Genomic DNA, 26564 nt, shown 5'->3' on the forward strand with positions numbered 1-26564 from the left:
TTAAATTTTCCACCTTTGAAAGACTGCATGAAAACAAAGAAGGGCTTTCTAGTTAAAGCGGTTACGTGGTGACCTAGACAGCAGAGTCCTTGCCTGGAAGAATAATTCTCTGATTGTAGTCAGTCACTTACACTCTGTTTTTCAGAGATGACTACCAACTACATGTTTCTCATTTTCTAGATGTCTAACTTGAGACTGTGGGGTCTGATTTATAGAAGTGCAAATGCAGTCAATAGAGATTGTGCTTTGAATATGTAAAATGTAATATAAACACTCTGTAAAATCAGATCCTACATTTCCTATATTGGACACCTAGAATTTCTGGATATTCTTCAATTTAATCAAACAGTGCAACAAACCTTACCTTGTAGCATGGGCATAATACTCTGCTTATCTTACAAGGTGTTACAGAAATAAATTCACAGATCTATATGAAACATCCAGGTACAATGGTGGGGGAGAATAAGGGAACAGGGAGAAATGAATAATAGTGCCTTAAGAAGACCAGTTAAGAACAGGTCTACATACCAAAAAAATGACAGGAGGATATAATATACCTTCTTTTAGGTCTGATTGAGGAAAAATAGTTCATGAACATATGATAAATACTATCACAGAACTGTATTAAGAATTTAATTTTAAATTTTCCTTTTTAAGTGCTTAATTTTAAGTGCTTGGCTTTGAACTTTAACATGGTTGTGATTTTTCTTTCCCTTCCCCAATTTTCTTAATAAATAACTTTTTATAAAAAGTACCCAAGTCATATTTTGAAGTGTACGAAATAAAAACAATGATTTTCTGTGTATACGATACTAAAAACCATGTTAAAATACCTTTTTCACATACCTAACCAAATGTGTCAGGCATGCATCTAAGCTCCTATACATGGAGAGAATCAGCTAGCTCTGTGGGTGGAGTGAGTAGTTCTACATAATGGCCAGGAAATGCATCAATAAGAGATTTCTATAATGCTATTCCTAGAATGGAAATTACAGTAATTTTGGTGCAGTTAATTCCCACATGTCACAGCAAAAATTTGCCAGCTCCAGATATCAGACAAAAAGTTTCCCTTCACTTAAACTGTGTGATCTTTGATTCTAATATTGTCTGTAGCCTTGTGGTTCTGGATGTTTGTTGTATTGTGGTGCCTGGCAAAATGGAGCTTTAACATTATCTACAGCCTCTAGGCAGCAGAGAATACTGAATAAAATAAAATAAAATACAAGATAATAAAAAATGAAACCTCTGTGCAGCATTGTATCAGCTAGATACTATAATGAATTCATCTTTCTCTGAATTAATGGGTATTGACCAGCAATATTAAAGAAGGGTACTCATAAACTTATGTGTTAATGCTGCACAAGATTTATCCCATTTCTTTCCTTTAGGAAATGAAATATTTTAAACAGCTCCACTTATAAATATAAATGAGATGCATATATGTATGAAATGCATGTCTGAAAAAAATTTTATAGGTAGATTCCAATATTATTCATAAAGAATAATACTTTACATCACCACAAGAATCAGTGAAAACAATCGTCTTATCTATCAGATGAGCTGTTTTCCAACAAAAATGTGGATAAATATCTAGTCCTCTGCAATCTTTGAAAAATGCATATTTTTATTGAATATGGTAATATTGAATATCCATCTCAGCTGACACTTCTGAAAGTTGGATTGCTCTGTTTCAAAAAAAAAAAAAAAAAAATACAATGCAGCTGCCCATAGTGTAAACATTGCTGTTGTGCCCTTGAGGGCCCAATCCAACTTGGCTGAAGTCAGTGACTGCTTTTTGATGGACTGCAGTGGAGAGCTCAATCAGACCTTAAGGGAAAGGCTGACGAAAAAACGAGTTACATCAAACTCTAAAAGAAATAGTTCATCTCAGACACAGTCCAAATCATGTCAACTTTAATAGGAGCTGAATCTGCCCTCAATCCTTGGCCAGTCTCTGAACCTTACCAGCAAAGTGGTGGTTAGTGCAACACAGTGGTAGGATGTATGCAAACAAGAAAAAATGCACACTCAGATTTAATAAAAAGATAGATATATTCTTTTACTCAAAAGAATATTGCTTATTATAAGCAAAGAGTGGAAATCCGTATGATTTTCTGTACTTTATGCATGATCCTGACAAAATCACAAAGTATAATAAAAAGTCAGACATATAATTGGAGAAATCAATATGCACACTTTAGAATATGCAGACAAATATATTCCCCAATTTAATGTGACTTTTAATAGAAAATCTTTAATATAGCTGCTAAAGACAAAGAATATCTGCATGGGGTAATGCAGGCTGAATTCATTATTTCAATTAAATCAACTATCTCTACATAGCTCCACTCGAAGATCTGTACAAAGACATGCTCTGCATTGAGCATTTCATTTTAATTGTGATAATACTGCCATTCTCCTCATGAAAGCATTTAAAGGGAGAATGTAACATAATAAAAGATATTCTTCTTTTAATCGGATACAAGGAAGAGAGGATAATAGTCTTAAATATAAGAGAAGAAAATAATTAACAATGGAATATAATGATAGCATTGTTATGCTGATTAGGACACCAAGAATGCAGCTCAGTATTGGAATTCATCAGAAATTTATAGTGTGTATTGTCTTTTTATACGTGCCTGTGGAGTAAGGTAAATTCAGGTTACAGGAACACAAGGAAGTATCCTGTGGATTTACTAAAGGCTAAATGATTAAAAATATTTCTTCTAATAATCACTGGGATGGAAAAAAGTACTATTTTTCCCTAAAGCAACTTTTGGTGCCACTGGCTGCATTAATCAACAATAATGCATGGAATAGTACCAGTTAAGCTAGATTTACAGATGTTTTATATCAAGAAAACAATGCAAATGAAATTGGTGTTTCTGACTTATGACTTTTAATGAAGTTGGCAACAAATGAAACCAGCCAGTTAGCCTGGTTGAAGAGACAATCCTTTCACAATACTCCAGTTTTCACCATTTATTGAGTATTCATAAAATCCTTTCAAACTTTCAGAGGAAGTTCAGAAAACTTGGCTGTTCTGTTGCAAGAGCGAGGAACAGATATTGTTCCACAATCTGGTCCCTGAGATGAATGGCTCAAGTACAGTCTCTGGGAGGAAAATTTTACCTTTCAGTGCAGAATTTTGTTAGAATTAATCCCTTAGGCTCTTATTCCTATCATTTAATATAATTTAAGCTGTGGTTCTCTTTACTGCTTCAGATTAAGTAAATACAATTTTATAACAATAAAGCAGTTTCAGCCAAAGCAATAAATGAGCTTCCCCAAGGAAGAGACATCGTTCTGATTAAAAATACCAGGGAAAGTATCCGGCAGTGCTCTGTGCACGCTGGAAGACAGCAGCGCTACAAAGACTGAAATTCAGCCTTGTGCAGGTCGGTCTTTCACTTAAAGTCTCTCAGTTGCCAACCATTTTCAATGGTAATTTTCTCCCTAGAAGGCATATTCCAGTATGGATACTATGGAGGGCTATTCTGTGCTGCAGGGCCTGGGTCAGCTGAGGTTGGGAGAGGCTCCCTCTGGTTTCACAGATGTCAGTACACTCTCCCCGAATCCCGGTAGCTTCAGGGATAAACAACAGAGACTTGGTCTGCTAATCTAAGTTGTCCCTCTACTAATTTTCCAACTTCAGATAGGAGCAAGTGGCAGAGGTTATAATGACTCTATCAGAAGTTTTGAGCCATAATATTAGAAGGTGAAACAAGTGTTTTATGTAGTCAGTTAAGTTTCAGGTAAGTAGAAGAATATTGAGCAGTTTTAGTGGTAAATTCTACCAGAATTAGTTTGAAGTGTAGCTCATGTCCAACACAAACTAAAAGCAAGCAGCCTGCACTATCAAAATTTCCGTTCAGCAAGGATATCTTTTTGTACAATGCACAAAGCATGAAAAAATATTGTTTTTCTCAAAGTCATTGCATGTTTTGTGTTGAATTGTTAATCAAGATGATGATTTTTCATAACATACCATTCTTTGTTGAGAACTCTTCCTACAAATCACTGAGTTGCTTAAGCACATGCATAGTATCTGAGTGGTCTTGCTGACATATTCAGGTCTATTTCTGTATGTTAAATCACCAGTGCTTTAAATACTATACATTAGATATAGGTGTCTTATTAAAAAAATATATATATTATGAATGACTCAAGCACACATTGCTTTGGACACCATTTCTAGTTCACCATTATTTTAGAGTATAGTTTTATAGAGTTTTAGATCTTCCAAAACTCCTGGATAAAAAAAATCCTTGGCCAGCTCAATAAGTAAGAAGGTAAAAAGAAAGCTACACCTGGACAGCAATCCAGCTTGCAAGAGAGCAAGAATAAGCCAAGGGTTTAGCATCTGAAGAAAGCATTTTAGAAAAGTTACTGAGATGGGACCTAAGTACCAGCTCATCAGATTCAGCACAAAACAGAAACTTGTGCAAGGTTTCCCTTTTCTCTTCCTTTTTCGCACAAAAGAAAGGCAAGGAAGACAGGGGATGAAAAGCAAACAGTGAGAAGGAATTCAGCTTCATAGCTGTCATGTGGCTTTCTCCGAAAGCAAATCAGCAGCTGCAAATATTAGGCCGTACATATTTGCAATGTAACAGTCCCCTTCTCTGTTTGCTAGTTGTCGGACAGGTTTTTTTGTTCTTCCTTGTACTGATGGAGATAGGAAGAAGGCAAACAGAAGGAAAATTACATTAAAAAGAACAAGAGTCCCCCCCACACAGAGGTTTCCACCTTAGAGACTGTCTGGCTAGATTCAAAGACACGGTATGTGAAATTAAGTTTGTAAATGCATCAATATATGAAAATAGTGAGGCTGCACTCAGAGAATCTGACTTAGTTTATGATTTGACACTGGACTTTTAAGTACACTTGAGGAAACAGTCTGTGTTGTGCTGTTTCAAAGAGCAGTAACCTGCAAAAATTCCTTTTTCTGCATCCTCTGAGATTTCTCAGTCTTGTCAGTGTAGCTGCAAAAGGAAGCAGCCCTTGACTGAAGAAGCAGGTCTGCATTCCACCAGCTTCAGTGTTATCCGCCTGGTTAGTACAGACGTGGTGACTTCTGGCAGGTGGCAGCACATGACAGTAGAATTAAAATACCACAGCCTAGCGCTTCATTGCAAGGCGCTATTGTACGAACTGCGTAAACATTTATGCCCCAAACACAAGGTTCGTTGATCTCTGGCTTCCCACGTTTCTGCAAACGTATTTTGCTTAGTTTCATGTTGAAGGTCCTGATTCAGCAAATCATGTGAGCATGTAATTGCATAAACTATTTTGATTTGTTTGTCTGTAAGGAGACCTACTAATCACTGGCTGTGCAATAGTGTGGGTGCAAATGCAACACCCGACAACATGGCAATATGAGTTGGACCACCAGCAGGTCCTGGTAGGGCAGTTGCGCATCTCTCTCTCCCCTACCTCCAGTAAATCTGCATCTGCAGAAGTATGTGCTTCAATATTTTTAGGTTCAAGCAGTGCAAAAATACTAAATTTCAAAGCAATTCGGAAACTAGAAGTCAACTAATGTTCAAGCTTGACTCTGTTTTAGAGGGGCAATATTTTTGAGGAGAATCAGAACATTAAAGTAGTACCAACAAAAGAGGAAAGTTAATTTGGGTTTCACTCTTTTGTTTTTTGTCTATGATGCAGCCTTAAAATTCTATGCAAAATAATATAAAATAATATAGTAGGTTTAAAAAATAATCCTAGTGCCATAAGCTAATCATTTATGTTAGTCTGTTTATTTTCTGGACAGGATTTGAAGAGGTAAAATGTCATATAAGAATCTGATGGAAAACATCCTTATTCACATGAATTGTCTTAGCTCTAGTTTTAATAGTGCAGATGGCACTACAGAGGACAGCACAGAGAGAGGAAATTCAGTAGAATAAATTGAAGGAGGAAAAAAGCACAGGATCCACTTTTTTCTGAATGCAAGTTCCAAATATATACCATTTTTCCAACATTAATGAGTGCAAATATTAAAATTTCACATAAAGTTAAATTTGTATTTGAAGGCACAGATAAGCTAAAGCTGCTAACACCTACTGGACTGGAAAACATGCTTTGATTTAACTTTCTTACTAACACTTCGTCAATTGCTGGCATTTCTAGATGGTAATGAAATTATGCAAATGAAAATACATCAAGCACACAGATTTCTAAATTCAAAACTGAGTTGTTGGCAGTAACAACGTCAATATTTTTCGAAAGCATGCTTTCACCTTTTTCTAGGAATAGTATTCTAAGATTATTGCAAAATAACCCTGCTGTCTGATTTCTCTGAGGGTTAGTCTTCACACACGGTAGTATGTATGACCAGTAACCTACCTGGTCAAGGCAGCCATACTGCAGTCACAAGCACTTCAGATCCCAGGCTGGAACCCTGTCCCATCAATGAAATTCTCTGCTGCTCTAATTTTATACCTACATTGTAATCAGTGGAGCTGATTTACACTGGACAAGACACCACCCTTGTACGGTCCTCCACCGAAAGCATTATTTTGAACACACATATGCTGTAGCTTGGTTATGAATTTATACATGGAGGGATTTCAAAATAAAGATGAAGTAGGAACTTGTGCAGAGCTCTCTGAATATATGAATCTCCCACACTAAGCCACCAAGCACACTGTCAAAATAAGATCTGATTTGTCATTTGTGCTTTTGTTAGCCAAAAGGATCGTAAACCTTCTGTTTCAATAAGAAAGATTGCAAGCTGTATAGGAAAGGTGCAGGAGCTGCGGGAGAAAGCACTTAGAGAAAATTGCTTATTGAAACCTCTGCAGTTAGCAGTAGGTTGGAATAGGATCATTCGGTCAGTGAGGGTGTGAAGGGGTCAGGCTAAAAATAGAGGGGAAAAACAGAGGATAAAATTGGCTTCAGAAGGCTGCAACTGATTTTGGCTATTTAACGTTCATACTAGCACTTCCTCTTATTTATTTTTTGTCATATTAGACAATTATGATTAAACATAGCTAATAAAATACATCAGTTAGTTCAGCACAGACTTAGATGTTAATTAGGAGCTTGATAATTGGGCAAAATTAAACTATGTAGAACATAGAGGGAAGGAGTTCTGCAAATACAGACAGAAAAGGGAGAGAGACACTGTCTTGTCTACCAACCCAACATGTTCCCAGTAACTAGGCAAACATATCAAGTCTATTAATGAAGATAGGCCAGTTTGCGCCTGCATTTACAAACTGCATCCAAAGATGACTGAAGTCAATGTTAAGTCTTCTGTTGACCTAATCTGGCTTTGGACTGGGTCCCTGGTTTGTTGGCGGCTAGTGCTTGGAGTAGCCAGAGGCATGAGAAGAAAGAGGAGGAAGGTAGGAGAGCACAAAGTGGTTTATTTAGTTTATTTGCTAATCCTGTTCTGTAGCATTGCTCTTTTCTTGAATGAATTTGAGCCAGACAGTATCTAGAAACATATGTTCTCATACTAGTTTCACACACTCTGCTGTGAGGGTTGGTGGGTTAACTGGGAGTGACACATTTATGTCACATCTCAGCAAGTCTTTGTCCTCCGCTGAGAAGGAAAGCAGTTCATGCTGCTGCACTTCCATCCCTTCCAGGTTATCGTCCCAACTTTTGCCTATAGAGGTCTGGGTCCTTGAACTACTGTTTTCATTCTGGAAAGATCTATTAAAGCACCTCTTGTCCCCAGTCTTGTGCAGGGAGCCTACCGCCTGGATGGTCTCTATCGAGATAGCATATATCATTCCTCTGGATCTTTAGATAAGACCTGATTTGTAAGGCATGAATGTTGCATTATCTTCGCTTACATCATTCTGTTCTTTTTACTCTTCTGGACTGTTTTGTCTTGTCTCTTTGAGGGATTTGGGAGGCCTGTATACATGCTGTCAGCAGCAGCTGATTCGCCTCCAACTGTGGTATTCCCCATGCTGGCAGCTCTTACTTTGTCACAGAGGAACTTTGTAAAAATAAGATATAGACTGTATTTTTTTATATATAGCCGTATCTATTATTACTGCAGTTTTAATCAAGTTTTGCTCAAAATGCGTGACCACTTCCCAAATACATTACTGTGTGCGCAAGTGCTCCAGGAGCAGTATATAATTGTCTTCAAAAGGAGAAAACAGAAATAATTTGCAGTTTTTGAAAAAACAGTAATGATGCTTGCAATAAGGAGACTAATTATAATAATGCACTTGAGATTGTAGAAGTCGCTTGGATTGTCAGCCTCTTATAGGACTGTTAAATTGTTTCAGACTTCACAACTGTGTATTTCTGCAGCTGTACTGTAACAGCAGATTATCAGTGGTGAGGGTCATATTTTAATAGCAAGATCTTTCCTTGAGCCTGTCTACCCTGTCTTGTTCTTATCATTACCCAAAGGAAATTACATGATTGATTTTGCTGAGAAAGTAATATTAAAAAATATATGTATGTTTGTTTAAATAATATTCAGAAGGTAGAAGAAGAGCCAGCCGGTCTCATCTGGTTTCACATCTGCCAACTGATAGCACCACAAAGGGCTCTGTCAATCAGGTGTTTGCAACTGATGATACTCACTGCTCTGCACTACCTTTGACTGCACTTTGCAGTAAAGATTGTCAGAATTTACAGCTATTAATTGCACCATCTGACTGGAAACTTTTCTGAAACTTTGCAGTAGGACAAAGTGATAGGCTGAGACATTCTGAAGAGAATATGATTTCAGCCAGTAGCGGGTTGAACAGCTAGAAAATTTCTATGTGACCAACTTGCAGCACATTTTTTTGAGCCAAGAGAGGAATCATTATGTATGCTGATCAGTACTGACTCTGGCAAACAGTTCTGTTGCTGTTGACGCATATATTCATATGCGTAAGTAACTATCAGCAAGAGCAAGTTTTTCATATCTGGAGCTTTATTCACAGTTTAAGCTCCTCATTATTCCTAGAGGAAAATGTGCCTAGCAGACTAACAAAATAGGACTCTGTTAAGCTTTAAAACCCAAAAGACAAGACGCATCTGGCAGGCCAAGGAAATACATCATTACACCACTAAAAGGTAGTTAATACAGGATATCCACCAACAGTGTTTTTCACAGCAGTTTATCTGAGAACCATTCTAGGATTTGCAAATATCATTCATAAGTCATAAATCAAGTGTCCAGATTTTTTCCTGAAAGCCATTAATTTGCATGTTTTAGACTAAAGGAGAACAATGACTAATAAGCTGGAAAATACAATAATCCTTTGGACTTCTAATTTACACTTTACATTTAAAAAGAAACCTAGTTATTAAGTGGAATTTAAAAAGCAGCATGCGTACATAAATACTTGGCAATGGCTTACTTACTATAAGGAAAGCATAACAGCTCCCCTTGAAGAGCCTTAACAAATGTTGTGAGATTTTTTTTGTAAAATAAACAAGACTTGGCTTTGCAGCACTTCTAATATATTGTATCCCTGAAATTGGTCTATTATAACAATCAGACATTAGTTTCACTGAAAACTGCATCTAACCATCCCAAACTTTGGATCATAGGCGTGAGCTGGAAAAAAGTCAGGACTGTAATATGAGAAATTAAAACAGACTCCATGTTATGCAGCTGAAAACCATCTCTATTGTAAACATCAAGTGAATCAATTATTAGTATTATCACAGAGCCTAGAGGCACATGAAATCAGGATCCATTAGGCTCGGGACTACAGAAACACGAGAGACAGGCTCTGCGCTGAAGAGATTTCTGTCTAAACAGACAAGTCAAAGCACGGCAAATGAAATCCTTGCCACTGAGGAACTGAAGCACAGAGAGACTGAATTATTTGCTTATGGATATCTAGGAAGACTTTGAAGGTGTTATGCATCACACTTACCTATATCACATATATATAAATATATATATAATAAAATATATTCCTTTGATGTAGCATGATGCAATCCTTAATACATTCTTAATACATCTTAATACACAATCTTAATGCATCTCAATAATGTTAATATGGTGCCAGGAGGAAATCTTGAGTTACCAGGCAATTGATGATGGAGTTACCTCAAGACTATGTATTTTATGACTATATATTTTATCTACTATTATGACTTTATGGAGTGTCATATTTATTTTATTCCAACATAAAAGCTAGAATTTTTGACACTGTAATCAGAGATCTATTTTTTACAGTCACGTTTATAGCATTACATGCATAATTAAAAGAAGAAAAAAAAAGGTCCAAACCATGCTATAGAGAATGTGGTTCACTTATCTGAAAGAACTCAGAAAAATACAAATAACTGACTTCTTTTCTGTTGCAGCTTATTGCTTTTTCCTACCCAGGAAGTGCATGTATGTGCAGACAAAGGGAATTTAGCTCCAAGTTTGATTTAACACTACCTAATTTTCCATATTGATTGAGAACTAATATATACCAAATTTGGCTAGGTCCGTCACCAGATAACTCCTTAGGATCTCATTATGAGAGGTCAAGGTAAATTAATGGCTTGACAGGTCAGTTCAATGTTGCCCAGGAACCAGTGGTCCTGACCTAATTATTTTCAAAATGGGCAAGAAAAGAAATGTCTTAGTCAACAGTCCATGTAAGTGGAAAGTTTCCTAAAGCTTCAGACAATTCAACCAAACAATAAATATAGATAGAAAAAAAATGTGAATTAAAAATTGCAGTACTTTAAGCAGAGTTTATTGAATGTCATAACAGCTATGATTCCATAACCGAGAGAGAGGATAACATTAGAGAAAATTTCATTACAGGCCAGGAATTAATTAAAAGCAGCAACAAGAAACCATAGTATTTTATGAATGGAAAAGGAGACACATTAAACAATTTATACACATTCAAAGTTGATAAGGGAAGATGAGTAAAGAAAGAAAGAAATCCATGGCTAATAGAGCTAACGACAGCAAGAAGGATTGTTGTTACTTGTTCATTAATTCAAAAAAAAAGCAAAGAACAGTTTGAGTCCATTAACAGACAGAGCTAGTCTACTAATAATAAAGGAGAAAAGCCTTCCATATTCTACATGTATTCTATAAGTATTTTTTTCAATATTTAGAAGTAACAGGATGATTGATTGCATCCCACAAGTATGATGAAGCACTTTCCAGTCCATTAGTAACACAGGAGGATGTTAAGCAACATCTACTAGAAATAAACATTTTTTAAATCATCGGGTTTGACTAACTTGCAAACAACATTACTAAATGAGGACATTTCAGGCCAATTTATGTTTATTTTTATCTTGCAATACTGGACAAATTCCCAATAGTCAGAAGACTATTAACATTCAAAGAAGGCAAGAAAATAACCCAATGACTGAAGCTTCATTTGCTGTGAAGTTAAAATAGAAACCTGGTAAGTTTTAAATATACACCCTCGTATCAGGGAGTGGGCAACATCTGAACTAGCTCTGCTGACTTCTTATGAATCAGGTGTTCCTTTCTCTGCTGATCAGTGCAGAACTATTTGAGGTTCTCTAATGATTTCAAGGGCCTGTAACATAATCTTTTGACTTAGAAAATGTTGCAGTGGTTTTCAGTATGATCAAAACGAACCTCAGACCTATCCAGTGTAAAGCTTTTTCTTATTAGTCTCTTGCAAATCTTGAATACGCGTTTTGAATGTGTGTTAGAAACTTCTTTAGAACATCATGTCAAAATATGTCAGTCCCAAAATCTAAAGAAAACTAGTCTCAGTAAAATTTCAGATGTTAGGTTTTATTTTAAAGCAAGTTAAACTTAATGCATGGAATTTAAGGTAAGGTAAAAATATGTCATCTTTCTGATCCCAGTAGTGAATGATATTAGTAAACTAGTCTGTACAGAGCTGCATTTCGATCCTCTGGACTAGTTCCATAGTTACATTTTCATGGTGGGATTTTTCTAAGTAACTTTTCTTCCAGGAACTCATCCACTTTTTGAAACACGCAGCACTAAGCCTCCTTATCTGCCAATCCACTTATGTTCAAGATTATTATTTCTTTCCCTGTAGAGGCTTTCCTTTTTACCATCTATTTCCCCTAAAACTTTTCTCATGTCTTTTGCTAGCTTTGGAGTGCCTTTTACTTAAAATTGCAGTAGTCTGCAATTACAGTGGTCCTGTTTCTTAGAGCTGGGAATTGTCTGTCTTTGTATTCCTCAGTAGTCCTGGCTTCTGCTCATGTTTTCCTCTAATGACCCTAACTAAGATGCAACTAAGTCATAGATTAATGAACTGTGAACTCCATCAAAGGGATAGTTCAGTGCAAATCCTCTCCAGGGCCTTGCCCATCTGCAGGCAGATTCTCTGTATGCTGCAAAAGTATAATGTCATTTATCAACCCCAAACAATCTGCTTTTCCATCTGTGGTCTCTCTGTATCTTCTTTCTGTTCATTAGCCTTGGGGAATAACCGATCACTCTTTAAAACTATGCCTTGCATAAGAAAACTACATCTCCAGTTGCTTGTTACCACTAGAGTTCTTTAACTGGAAGGCTAAACCTTGTATACCTACAGTTATCTCATCCATGGGTTATTAGAGCTTTCCATGTGGCCTGTTTGCACACTACAAGATCCTCTAGCTGAAGAGCTATCATTTTTTTCATATCAGTGCCCCAAAGGGCTGTATTGATTAGCTGACAGTTTAAGAATCTGACTTCTATATCCTCCAATGTTAGCCAGTCTTAAAAACACGAGCACAGGAGAGAGTTATTATCACACTCTGTTTGAGCCACCTGTGTTCTTATTAAAAGATATGATGGTCATCACTCTCTGCTGTTCAGTATCCTCCACCTCAGCATGCAATTATTCTCCTTCCCTAATGAGCTTTCTGCCATCACCTTTCAAGCTGTGCTTCATTCTCTTCTATCAGTTTTAGATAATATCTCCATTATTTCAACTAATTTCTTCATCATTTCATCTAATTTCTTTCCACAGATAGGATCAACCTTGCTCATCCTTGCATCTTTACTCCAGAAAAGTCTGTTTTTTCTGCACACTAATTCTGGCTAGCTAAACAACAGCCTCCATTTCTTTTGTCTTGCTTTCAGGTTGGAGAACCTTAGTAGCTGGCCATACTATTTTGTTATGAAAACACAGAATCATAGGAAAATTTAAGTGCCAGACAATCATGGTCTGAAGAAATGTTTCATTTTTCTCAGCTTGCCTTTGCAATTCCCACTTTTTGCTGTTATTTCAGAACTATGCAACTCAGAGAGAAAGGAGAAGGGAGTAAGTACTTATCAGTTACTCTTCTTTTGCCTTCTTACCACTTGAGTATCTAATTGCATTGCTTTATTCTATTGTTCTTACAGTGATTCTGAGAAAAATGTAAGACAAAAAATCCAAGGTATCTGCTACAACTGTGCAAGAATATGTTATGTTTCTACTAAGTCTTTCCTTCACCTGACAGCGTCCAAGTTGGACAACAAAGGAACAAAGGAAATAAACATCATCACCCTTCCGTCACAAAAAGGAGGAAAACTATTGATTATATTACAGTTAAAAATCAATATGTTTTCATTCCCCACCACTGCTCTGGTTTTCTCTCCTCTGGACTAGACTTTGTAAATGTTTCCTTTCAAAACTCCCTCCTCATTTAGGAGTCTGCTTCAGCAACAGACATAATTGTCTTTGAAGGCCTTTGGGAAGAGATCCTCTCCGCCTATTTTTCATGCTTGACTTAATGCAAAAATCTAAAGGTTTTAAAGTCATTTATTTCTCTCCATTGACTATATGAGAACAGTTAAATTTGAAGGACTGTTTTACCAGTTGCAATTTAGACACAAAAGAGATATACAAGTTAGGCCGTCTATAGCTTACTCCTGAAATTCTGAACATATATCTTCAACCATCAGGAGCTATCCAAGTAGGCATCTGCTCTGCTCTTCAGCAATAGGATTTCCTTTTGTGTAGGAACTCTCAAACTCCTAGATATAGATATCTGACTTATCATATGCTGCTTTTGTAACCTGTGGGAGTTCTGGTTCCATATTACAAATAACGATCAAAAGTTTTCTTTCTGGTTGAATGTCACATCTACCTCGTATAATGTTTTAATTCAGTTTTGGAGAGTTCTGTGCATTATAAAAATGCTAATTTATTTAGGTATATTTAGAAAAGAGAAGATTCCTATCAAACTATCCCAAAGTCAATACAGAACATGAAAAAGTTCCTTCAAGTTTATTCTTCTCTGAAACTACATCATGAATTAAACACTAATTAATGATTTTTTTTTCCAGTTAACTCACATATGTATCCCTCAGCTGTTTCAACCCCAAGTTGTCTTCAACAGCCTCTTTAAAGGATCAGCTAACCCTGGTGCAGTCTGCTCAGGGACTTTCAAGGCACAAAAAAGAAGAGCAAGGGCTTTACTTGATACCTTCTATGCTGTAGAATTGCTTATAGTTGTACAAAATCATTGTAAATTATGCGATTACATCAGAAAAGACATCATCTTCCATGTACAAAGCACTCAGTTTTCCCACCTGTACATGACTATACAAAGTGGAATGTATAAAGCATATAATTTGATGGAGAGTTAATAACTACTATAGGGCAAATAAACTGTGACATTAGCATGATATACTTTGGAGTAGAACTGGCTCTACTGAGTCCATATTTTTCTTTTTTTCTCCTATTTTGTTTGCTTCCTTTTTGCCACTGTTACCTACTGAACAGAAATGGTAAATTATTAACTTCTACTGTTTCATAAGAGCACATCTCGTTTTTGTGGGGAACCCTGGCTTACAGCAGTTATACTGACATATACTGTTTGCGCTCTTTAAAGCTACAGCAATTCAATGCAGGATACACCAGACTAACAAAGTAAGCTGCTACTAGTTATGTTCTGTTTATTCTGACAAAGATTAACAGAAGAAATGAAAAGCTTCTTAAAAACAAGACAACTCTAAGGACTGTTTCAGTGGGACAGTTTTATTACCGTAAGCTGATTTCAGTTAACTAAGACTGCCTCCCACTGTCAGCTTTGGCTCTAGACATCTTGAAATGAGCAGACTGTGCTGAGAAAGGGGAAAGTCAGCTCTCTATGTTGGATAAAAGAAGCACTTATAAGCCGATGCCAAGTTAGAAACACATTTCTGCAATATGGTAATGAGTGCTGTCACCTTTTCTAGAAGAAGCAAAGTCAACAGACCCAACTGTTAAGATCAAAGTAATTACTTTCAAGTTTGCAAAAAGAATACAAAAGTTTATTATATATTTTTTTCCTTGTAACTCAGTGCCTACTCAGAAACACTTAATACAAAATCCTCATAAACATGCATGCATGATAGTTTAGCAGTATCTGCAGTTTCACATACTGTCCCGATCCAGTATCGGGGGGGGGTTGTTATGATCCCAAGGACGGGATTAAGACGCTAAAACCGGTCAAATATCGTACAACCTTTTAACTTTATTTTCCACGGAGTGGGGAGAAAAGGTGGGGGGAGAAGGCGAAGGGGAGGAGAGAGAGAAAGAGAGAGAGAGAAAAGGGGGAGAGAGAAAGAGATATCACCACCTGTGGATCCAGCGGCGTCCCGTTGGTCCTCTTCACCCTGGGTGTAAATTTTAGCGATGCGCGTGCAGTAATTACAACTCGAGCAGGGTCCGACCCTAGGTTCCCGCTGAAAAGTTTGGAATGACACGCGTGCAGTAGTTACAGCTCGAGTTGGGTGCCTCCAAAGAGGGATCCTGAACAAAGAAATCCCTGGGCAATTATAGCTTTTTCAAATTAAGTTTCCCACCCCTCACGCGGTAGTTCAGACCAATAGTAATTTTTGGGTCTTGGGTCTCCTGCTCCCTATTGGGTCTCATCGTTGTTCCCAGGCAGGCTGCTTTTCTCCCTTATCTTTACTGTTGCGGTTTCTGCTGACAAATGTGTTGATTCCTCGGGTTCTGCCCTTCTTTCTCAGGGCCCTGACAAACAGGTGTTGTTCCAGCAATTAGCACTGCCCCAGCAGTGACAGTAGGTGTTATCTTCCAAGGTCCTGACGAGGAGGATATAATCCAGACCCCCCCCAATTAACACTGTTTCAGCAGTGAGGGGAGGCTTTGTTTCCCAGGGTCCTGGCGCCCAAGCAGGCCCTATTTCAAAGCCTTGACATCCTCCCTCCCGGAGTGTGAAGCATGGGAATGCAAACTGCTTGTAACTCCCTTATCTTTCCAGTCTGCACCAGCTCTGGGGCCCTTTCTCACTGAACTAGGGAGTGCGGCTAAGCAAGTTTTATAAAAGTTGTGTTAAGCAGCAGTAATTTGCAGTCCAGGTCCCAAAGTCTCTGTCCAATCGTGGTCCGGTTCAGCGCAGGCTCGGTGTGTCCCGCATGGTCGCAGGGAGACCATTTCAGGGGTCGCAGCAGCTCAGTCCTGTTTCCGCTGGGAACAGCTGGCTTGTTCGGGGTTTTGGTTTGCTTGCACCTTATGTACCAAGAAATGTTTAAGGCAAAAGTTCACTCATCTGTCCGCCACACATACATTAACAACTAACTCTCAAAAAATATTTTCATTAGCTGTGATAATTCTTGAGCACAGTGGGATGTGTTCTTGTGGGAGAACTCCCTCATCCTATTTTAAAAAGACTTGACAATGATAAGATTGTCAGCATCATGTACTGAGGGCTAGTAAAGGAGATGGATGGCTTTATATCTGGTCCTGAAAAAAATTTGCCACTGATAGCATATGTAATGCAGCATTCAACGTATGTTGCATAGCAACTCCTAGGGAATGCCCAAAAAAGTGTGTCCTTTGTTTTGAGTCCTTGGTTTAAAGCTTTTTCCTAAAAAAAGAAATTTTGAAAAGGATAATTAAAACCTGTCTAAAAGCACTGAATCCCATCAGCTCAGGCATTACAAGCTCTTTCCCTTCATTGTGGTGGGGGATATTAAATCGGGAATGTACACCTGCCTCTCCCTAGGTAGGGAGCTAATCTCCTCAGTATATTCACGAATACAGTCAGTTTCTGTCCCCCGTAGTATCTGCTGAGAAACAAATCATAGATTTTGGGGGAAGGGAGGGGGGGACTGAAATGGATTTTTGGATAGATGCAAGACATCATTCAGTAATTTCACTTTCCTTAGGATGGTGAGCAATATTTAATTCACTTTTTGTCTGGTCAATCAATATAGAGCTTCCAGCCATGGCCTCACTGAGAAGAAAATATAATCTACATTCATTAAATACAAATATGAGATATGGCTCTAGCCACATACTAAGATATATTATTTAAAACTCTAGTGAACTGCTTGCAGACATTATCAGGGCATTAAACATTAATAAGTCAGTGTCAGTTAATTGGGAAATAAACCAAAAATCACAGTGCTCGTCTTGGGGTTTTGGGGGTTTGTCTTGTTTTCCCCAATTCCTTATGCATGTCTTTTTCTTTTCTTTGTCACAGTGAAGAAGAACAGTTAACATTTAGATAAACATATAGATTCAGATTTTGTTCTCGGTTATACTACTATCTACCAGAATAAGATTAGGAACATGACATTCCTATCTCACATAACTTTTACTGTGACTTTAGAGAAACTCCAAGTTTACACACACAGAAAAATAAACTTTTTATTATTTGTATCTGCATTTTTCAGACACGTTGCACGATGTAGTTGACTTTTTCAGAACGGGATTTACAAGGTTAGGAAAGGGTTCAGTTGATAATAGAATGGGACAGAGACATATTCTTTATCATAATTATCAGATCTTCAGAAAGCTATAGCTAGAGGAAGGAAAAGATAACTAATTCAACTATATTATATGCATTTGCTGCAGGAATCAGTGGGAATTCTCTGGCCTGTGGGATGTGGGAGGTTCGACTCAGTAGTCCTGGCTTTTATTCGGCCAGTGCTTGCTTGGAGCAGTGAAAAAACAGAAGTAGGAATCAGAACCCCCAGAAGCATAATCCATGAAAGGACAGCAAGCGTGAGAGCAGCAAAAGAACTGGTTGATGCGACAGGTGAAGACACAGCTACAAGCTGAGTCAAGGGGCTGCACAACCATGTAGCCATTGATATGTCACATAATATGGAAATACAGTTGTCTCACTTGTGGGCACAAATGGCACTGTTAGACAAAGAGCATCCTTAACGTTGTCCCTCATTTTCTCTCTGCCATCCATAAGTGTAAGTCTAACAGCAGGAATTGCTTCTTATCCCTGCAGCAATGAAATCCGACTGTCAGCTTGTAAATCCATCTACTTAGTCAGATTACTTTCCCACTAATCCAGCTGAGCTAATTCTTTCACCTAAAGGTCTGCGAAAGGGTGACTAATTGTGCTCTAGTACTTTCCTGGTGTTTGTCATATTCAAAACATTGAACAAATGTTTATTAATTAACAAATATACAGAGTCACAAATCTTCAAATCAGTCATCAGGGTTCTGTTTAATAGTTTATTAATTAATGTTTACTCAGCTGGAATTTTTGAAGGTCCTGGTCTAAATGAATTCTTTATTCCTTTCTGAAGGTGAATTGCAAATGTCATCATAAAAACAAACAAACAAACAAACAAAAAATAAGAACAAAGGAAATTGTTTCAGAATGTTATAAAGCCATGTGAAATTATATTATCTAAAAATTTTCCAAGATTTTTTCCCTATCTAGTTGTTGTATTCCTCTAGCTGATCAGCATAAGCTGATCCATGGCTCTGTTCCATGCTCCTTCATGCTATAGCAATGCAAACAATAAACACCGTTGCATGTACAACTCACATCTTTTGAATTTATCTCCATAACATCTTCTTGAACTGAAGAAATGCTATCAGTTCCCCACCTGTACAATGGCACTGAGGCATACTAAAATAAGAATGCAAATCATCTCACTTAACTTTACAGGGTTTACTCTTTCATCTAAGAAACATTTCTGTGCCACTAAAGAAATGCATCCATATCAGAGCTGATAGGCTTTCACTGTATATCTCAAATATCCCTGTATTTCATGACCATTGTGACCATTCATGACCATTTCATGACCATTCATGACCATCCTCACAGTGTGTTGATGAGCATTTCTACCTTTTACCTTTTGTCTGGGACAAGATGCTTCCCTTGCCAGGGGTGTAGACAGCCTGGCCCTTTGAGGTGAATGAAAAATGCACAAACCCATCCTGTGAAGTACAAATCACTCAAAATATGCAAGGATTTTTTTTGAAGGACACTCCTGGTAACCGATGCAGGCTCTTGGACACTGTATTCTGCAACAGTGAATCTGAAGAATCTTGCCGGGGTCACTTGTCCTTCCTTCACTTTCCTCTCTTCATCTTGGTTCATCAGGTGCCAGGAGAACATTTCTGCTGATCCAGGCATGCTTTTCTAATTTTTTATGACAGTATAAGAGTTTAGAATTTTCCCTGTAACCTTGAGAGTTGCATTCCTGATGTTACATAATATATGCAGAAGTGAAGAAAATTGCATAATTAAAAGCTATTATAATTCAGGTGTGGTTCTGAGAGAAGTGGTTTGTCAGGCAACATGTTCACAATTGTTCTTTCACAAAACAAAAATGTGTGAGTCTATCACAAGAGTCTGATTAGGGCTATTATTTGTAGGCTATGGCAATTTTCACAGACAGGGAGTGGATGTGTACCTCTAAGATACTGCTGCAAAAGAACTGAAATAGCTTTTGCTACAGGAGTGCACCTCTGCACAAAATAAAACAAAAGCCCCTGAAGCTAGGTAAAATACTGGAGTGGCTAAGATCCTTGTCAAGTATGATCTAAGATTAAGTTTTCCTATTTTACGCTTTACCTCAGTGGTAGTGCTCCCAGCTTTGTAATCAAGAACATAACTCTGTGCTGGAAGGGAATATCCGAGTTTTATTTTAAGCTACAGAGCTTAAAGTGGACTCAGGTGACTTTGACAGGCACCAAGTCTGCTTCCCTTATAGATGCTGCAAAATCTAAAATGAAATGTCCTTGCAAAAATGCTTTTTGGAATATTTCAAGCTAAGACAGATTGGAGGAATTTAGATGCACTACTTAGTAGGCTGTAACAATTGAGGGGGAAAGGGGATGTTATCAAGCACCAGTTGAAAGGGAAGTTTTCACCCAGAATGGGTGAAGCACAAAGCTATAGGGGAAAAACAACAGCTGAAGGAATAATTCTTATTAAAATAATCTAACTGAAAAGGACTATGCTTAACATATTAAAAAATAAAATTAATAAAGTATATCACATAAAGCACACTGATGAAGAGATTACTGAGGGACTCGTTGCAGGACTATTTCAAAATAGCAACAGTCATTCCTGAATGGTATCGATATGCTTCCATTTATTTTCTATATACTGGGCTTTCTTCAGAGCTTAGTAGTGGCACACTCATTCTAACACAGTTCTTCATTTATCTTCCTCCTCTCCCAATTGCTGTTTGGCATTGTTTGTGGCTTTCATTTCCAAGATACATGAAATTACCTTGTACCTCTTTGGTCTGGAGAATGAATTGAAGCATATATTTGATTTTACTCTCCAATTTTGGAATCCCCAAGATCATTCTTGTTGATCATTTTTGCTGTAACAAGAAATAGGTACTGCAGCAGAAGTGGCAAGACACTTTTCTCCCCTGTACACACAGTGTGACTCACATTTCTAAATGTATTTTAATCAGTCATTAAAGAATACTCTTCCCTCTTAAAAATAAATAATAGCTAATATCCTATCAAAATAATGCTCTGTCTTATCTTGTGATGGGCAAAATTTGATCTTACTAATTCTGAGTTCCTCCTCAGAAGTGTCAGACACCTTCATCTCCCACTCAGCACAACAGGATTTGCAAACATGCAGCATCTCCCCCAAAAGACCCACACTACACCTTGCAAAAAAACATCATTTAAACCAAGTCCACTAAATTTTAGCAATGAGCCAATACCAGATGATTTGAAGATTTCTCTCAAATGCTTGTTCAGCTTACTAGCTGAACCTGGAGGACTATAAAACAAGCTTTCCAGGAGGTTTCTGAGGTTGCTTTCGGTTGAATGAAAAAGAAACTGTTTTTGGTTAAATGAGAACAAGGGCATATTGTTTCTAGATATGACAAAAGTATATCCGCAGTTTTTATCAGAATTTGAACTCTCTTACCAAAAAGTAAACAAAAAAAGAAAACAAAATTCATTGAATTTCATATTTAATTCCTGCAATCAATAGATCTCATAACAATTTCTCCTATAGTATGATCACAAGTATTTGTTTGCTTTGGTTTGTTTTGTTCTTCTGTGTCTGAGAACACTGGGCAGATTATTTAATATTACCACCTCAAAGTTGCAGGAGGTATAAATATAAGTAAGTCAGATATGGCTGTGTAGGGTCATGACTCCCAAAATTCCACAAGTGGAATCTAGTATAATAGAAGCCATAAAAATGAAGAAGCATATTTATTTCCTGAAGCATTTATGTTTCATGTAAGCAGAAGATTCACAGATCTTAATCTCAAATGCGCTTGTATTCATGAGGCAGAGAACTAGAAACTGAGGCCCAGATCTTCACAAGACTCATCACCATGTGGAATGCAGTTATTTTTGAAGATGCTGGCCTGGCAGAATTCTTTCAGACCCTTTTAACTAAGCAGAGAAAAGCAGTAAAATTGCTTGAAGTGTGTATTTTTGCTTCTCTATTTACATTCGTCCACCCACTGCTCTTCTCAAGTACATTGTTAAAGGTTTAAAACAAAAGATATAAGTTCTGAAAACAAAATAATGTGCAGCAGGTGGACTTCTTCTCCAAATAAACCCTCCCCAAAACATCATCCATTCTGAAAAATCATATTGAATGAAAATGTTCACAAGTACCACCCAGCCAACACTAGACACACACACACACACAAAAAAACCATTATAGTGTTTTGATCCTTATATAGTAAACATGACCTTACCTCAAAAGTGCCCTTTCTATAGCTTCATTCCTATTTCTACTTTGCCAAAGAGACTTCTGCAGCTTGTTAAGGTGTACTATGCATATCGGTCCTGCCTGATACTACGGTAGCCGACCACGTCTACCAGTTTTATCTTTGCTTTCCATGACTTAGATAACTACTGTCACAAGGTGGATAGCAAAAAGTGGCAAATCAAGTACAAATAACTTTAGCTCACAAGGAGGTCACTAATGATGTAGTCAGGTAAGCCAATCACAGACAGGTAAACTATATCTTCTACTGGTACAAACTGGTATAGTTTCACTTATTCATGATTTATCCTATCTAAGGATTCTGAGTATTTAGATCTTCAGAATATCTTCAAAACCACTCTAGTGTTTCTTTCCTGCTTTTTGTACCACCTTTCTCATTCTTCTACCTGTTTTTCTTAAAGCTGAAATTTTGCAATGAACCTGGGTTAGTTTTATGGCAAAAATTGTATTATGATAAGAGCAAAAAATATATATATATTTCTATCAACTGTTCTTTCTTTCACATGTTGATGCTCTAAGGAAATGTTGTATTGTTAAACTCTTCCTAACTATGCTCTTATTAAAAGGTTGCCATTATTCAGAAGCCTGTATGAATGGGATTTGTTGACCTCAATTCATTCTAACAAATCAATATTATAAAAAGTGGTGTCATAATTGACACTAATTAATACTTAGTTTTGCTGTTTCCCCAGAGCATCAGCATAATGAATGACTGTAGCCCACCATTTGCTGTTTTATAAAGTGTACTTCACTTACCTCTAAACCAGCAATAAAAGATATTGGTGATACATGATACACACTCTAAAAATTAATAATAAGTCAAATAAACTGAGATTTTTATCCTAAAAATCTTAAAATATAGGTAAAAAACAATTCAACTGCAAATTGCCTCAAGGTCCAAGGCTTGATAGTTATATGCAAAAAGAAGCGTTCCTCTCATTTATTGTGTTGTCCTATGGTCTCAAGTGACCTGTTACAACCTTGGTAGCACACAAGGGAATTTCCACTCTGTTCTCACAAGCTTAGTCTTACACCTGCAGGTACTGACAGGACTTTCAGAGAAGGCTGCAAAACCACAAGAGAACAGTGACTAACCTGATGGGTCAAAGCTTTCACCTAGAATGCTAGAGAGGCAAGTTTATGCTTCTGGTCCAAATCAAGCACACCTACATTTTATGTCTATGCAATATCTGTCTCTTTAGCACAGAGTGAAGCATTTTTAAGAACTGGGGTTTCCTCCAGGGTGGGAATGAAATGAATGTTTAATTTGAGAAAGTTGTATGGAAGGCGAAACACATTTCCTGATAAGTGCTAAGAATTAGCCCTTCCAGAACGGGATCAAAGTATCCTTCCAGAACCCTCACTTGTCTGGAAAATCTCAGAAACAATCTCAGTCTCCAGGCCAATCACTCTAGTATCTTCCAGTAAAGTAACTGAAAACCAGTTTCAGTTTCCAGGAGTGTGGAGCGAGAGGGTGGAACTTCTCAAAATATTTGTAGGACTTAGAAACTCCACGGCTAATTAAGTTTTTCTGTTCTTCCTGTCTGCTCTCTAAAATGAACCAACTACAGCTTCACAGCAGAACTAACTACCCTCGTGACAGAACTAGTCTAACATGAACGTTTCGCTTTGGTCCAATTATTTCTGCCTATAAGAACTGTGACTTCAGATTAGTAGGCTAGTGTAGGAGAATATGCTGGAAAACCTTTGTTATATACCATGTATCAAGATTAATTATTGCACTTAGCCTAAAGCACATCAGGTTAGTCTCTGTTATCATTTAATTATCTTCTTAGTTATCTTTTAATTATCCTGTTTCCCAGTCACTGATAATATGTGTAGTTACTATCCAGCATCTTTTTTCCTTTACACTGGGGAACAGACACTTCTTCTGAACTGTAGTACAGCTTGTGACAATGTTTTATCAATGTGACCAATGCTACTATTGTTACCTACATTAGAAAATCTTTTCTTTAAAACCACAAATGTCATCACAGTAGAATACCATCAGCACAGTGACTAATCAGAGTAAACAGAACATTTAATTTATTATGAGAGTAGTTAAATTCTGAAATGTTACATATTGATAGTTACTCTTCCTTTCATATACATTTTATTGTGCATTAGGCAGACTATGGAACAAGATCTTTATACGTATGTGAAGCAGTGGGGATTGACTGTTCACTACCCTGTTATCCCCTCCCTAAAGGACAAGAGATCCTTTGGGATAGTTTCTCTAAGTGACCTACACATGCTTTTTCTTTTTTCTTTTTCTTCTTCTTCTTCTTTTTTTTTTTTTTTTATTAAGAAAGATGTTTTGCCTCAACACTTTTTCACTTTTTCAACAAGAGCATTGACAGGTGATGAAACCAAGAAGCTTAAGTTCATAGCAAAACCACAAGAGATGGTTGCTTGGGCAGTACATGTTAAATCTTACAATTCTTTGCCACAAAAGGTGGATAAATTAGTAGAAATAGGGGAAAGCTAGATAACTACCAATGTTTAAACAGTGGCAGTTATTCAATGTGAGTTATGCTAAAATACCAATTGCAGTGAAACTGAATGTCATGCTCCATTGAACAACCTGATAAGGTAGACAGTTTAATGTATTTGTCTGTTTATTGTTAATTTGGAAAGAATTGTATGCTTCACATAGCAAAGGAAATAGAATAAACAAAAATAAACAAAAAAAGGTATCTTTCCCCAAAAGCTTGCATGTGGCTCAGCTAGAGATAGGAGGTTTGCTGAACATATACAAGCAAAAAAATTTTGCTAGCCTGATAAATCATAACTATCAACAATATGTCTCATATAACCTGAAAACTAGCCCCCACTTCAACTGTCAACATCTTGTACCAAACCTGAAGGCAGCTAAGGAGAGCTGATCCTGAAGGTACTCAAGAAGATATTGGAGAAGGACTGCTAAATTTCTGGGTTTTCCCAGATACGTGCTATTTGTACGTTTGGGAAATGTATAATGCATCAAAAAAGAAGTATTTGTTAAATGGCCCAGGCTTTCTCGATGTTCAGTAACTTGTGGAGAAGAGAAATACTAGTGCCAGCAAAGTAGCCTCATAAATTACCAGATGGCTTCTCTAATGCCTTTCAGACACATAAACACAAACCTCTTCACTGAGTACTCGCATAGCATATAGAAGAGGCAGCATGATTTCTTCCTTTGCCTGACTTTGAAAAGGGATTTGAACTCAGACCTTCCTGCCAAAAAAAGTGTTGTGAGCTCTGAAGAATACATTAATGGGCTCATTCTTCAGTGTTCCAGTTAAACTGATGCCATTTTGTTTGAAAGACTGAAATACCCATTTTGGCTACAGGCAGTACCACGTACAGTCTCATGCCCCCCCCCCCCCCCTCTGCCTCTGAGTATTTAATTGTTCAGCATAGACCATCTTCAGAGCAGAGCCCTAATTCAGGAGCTCTGAAGAGGCCACCTTCCCCTATTGCCTACAGAGAGAATCTAGAGCAACCAGCTTTGGCCTCAGGGCTGTATATCCTGGCTTAATGCTCTGCACTGCAGTGCTGAGCCTGGCTCATCGCAGACTATGTGCTGGCACACCAAGCTGATTCCACCCTCCTTCCTAAGAAACATTTTTCCCCTTTTTCTTCACAGCCACCCACAGCTGTGCAGGGAAAGGATCCCATTTAAACTTTTGGTTTGAAAGGGGGAAGATGCTGCTAAAGAATATACTGCACAGTACTACAAAAATAAAATCCTATTTACTGGAGACGTTGGTTGGGGTAGCACTTGACATCAGAACATGAGGAGAAAATTGAAGTTCAGAATGTTTTCACTTGTCCCTCTAATAATAATTGCATGCGAAATTGTGTGCTGCAGTAGTACTGCTTTTTGTCAATTAGTATAAGATGCAAATGCTTGTTCAGTCCAATTCTGCATGGATCTATGCTAATTTCATGGTACGTTTCCAGATTATACCCTTCAGTTTGACAGATTTTGTGGGATGTTATATGGCAACATCTGATTTATTTAGTTAAAGATGTTGCCTAATGAGAAAAGTAATGAGGCCCACTAGCCTTTGCTTCTAACTATCAGTTCCCATTAGAGACATTTCTGCAAACCCTTACTGCTCTTCAGTCTATTAAGTGGAGATTTTCTGACTGAGAAAACTTTCCATATCCACACATCATCATTTAACTGAAATATGTTTACTTTCCCCAGTATATGCATTTCTCTTTCTACATTTTGCTAATGACCTCTTTTTACTGTTCAGATTTAAGCAAAGTTTTTCTCTCCTGATCTCCAATTATTCTCTTTTTGTTGAAGCTGCAGTGGAAATATGATGAATCCACACTCTATGATGATGCAGCCATTGCCGTGACAATACAGTGTCACACTTGTTTCATGGAAAGAGCTGCCTAGGTTTGCTATGAGCCAAAAAATGCTCCACTAATATTTAGCTCTTCTAAATTTTGCAGAAATTTACAGATAGTGAACAACAGATTGCTATAACAGCCATGGTTGATAGGTTGGTATTATCTCCTATATGTTATAGGTAAGGGCTAAAGTATTAGTTATACAGTATCACCAATCAGTTAGTTTGAGAATCCAGTCAAGAGCTACAGAGGCCTAGCTCCTAGGTTTATGCTGAAGTCATTTTTTTCCTCATTCTTCTACTATTTGTGTAATATTTATAAATGTAAATATTGCAAACCAATTGCTACCTTAGTGTAATATTACAAAA

At 37.4% G+C, this 26564-nt stretch overlaps 1 long non-coding RNA gene across 1 annotated transcript in view; it reads right to left on the reverse strand.

Moving 5' to 3' along the window:
• Positions 1 to 16000, reverse strand: part of LOC135327802 (uncharacterized) — a 41455-nt gene extending 25455 nt beyond the window's left edge. The window contains exon 1 of the long non-coding RNA XR_010388181.1: positions 15481 to 16000. This is a non-coding gene — a long non-coding RNA (uncharacterized LOC135327802). The remainder of the gene's footprint in view (positions 1 to 15480) is intronic.
• Positions 16001 to 26564: the final 10564 nt, after the last annotated feature.

This window comes from Dromaius novaehollandiae, chromosome 3, assembly GCF_036370855.1.
Source record: "Dromaius novaehollandiae isolate bDroNov1 chromosome 3, bDroNov1.hap1, whole genome shotgun sequence".
Taxonomy (NCBI): domain Eukaryota; kingdom Metazoa; phylum Chordata; class Aves; order Casuariiformes; family Dromaiidae; genus Dromaius; species Dromaius novaehollandiae.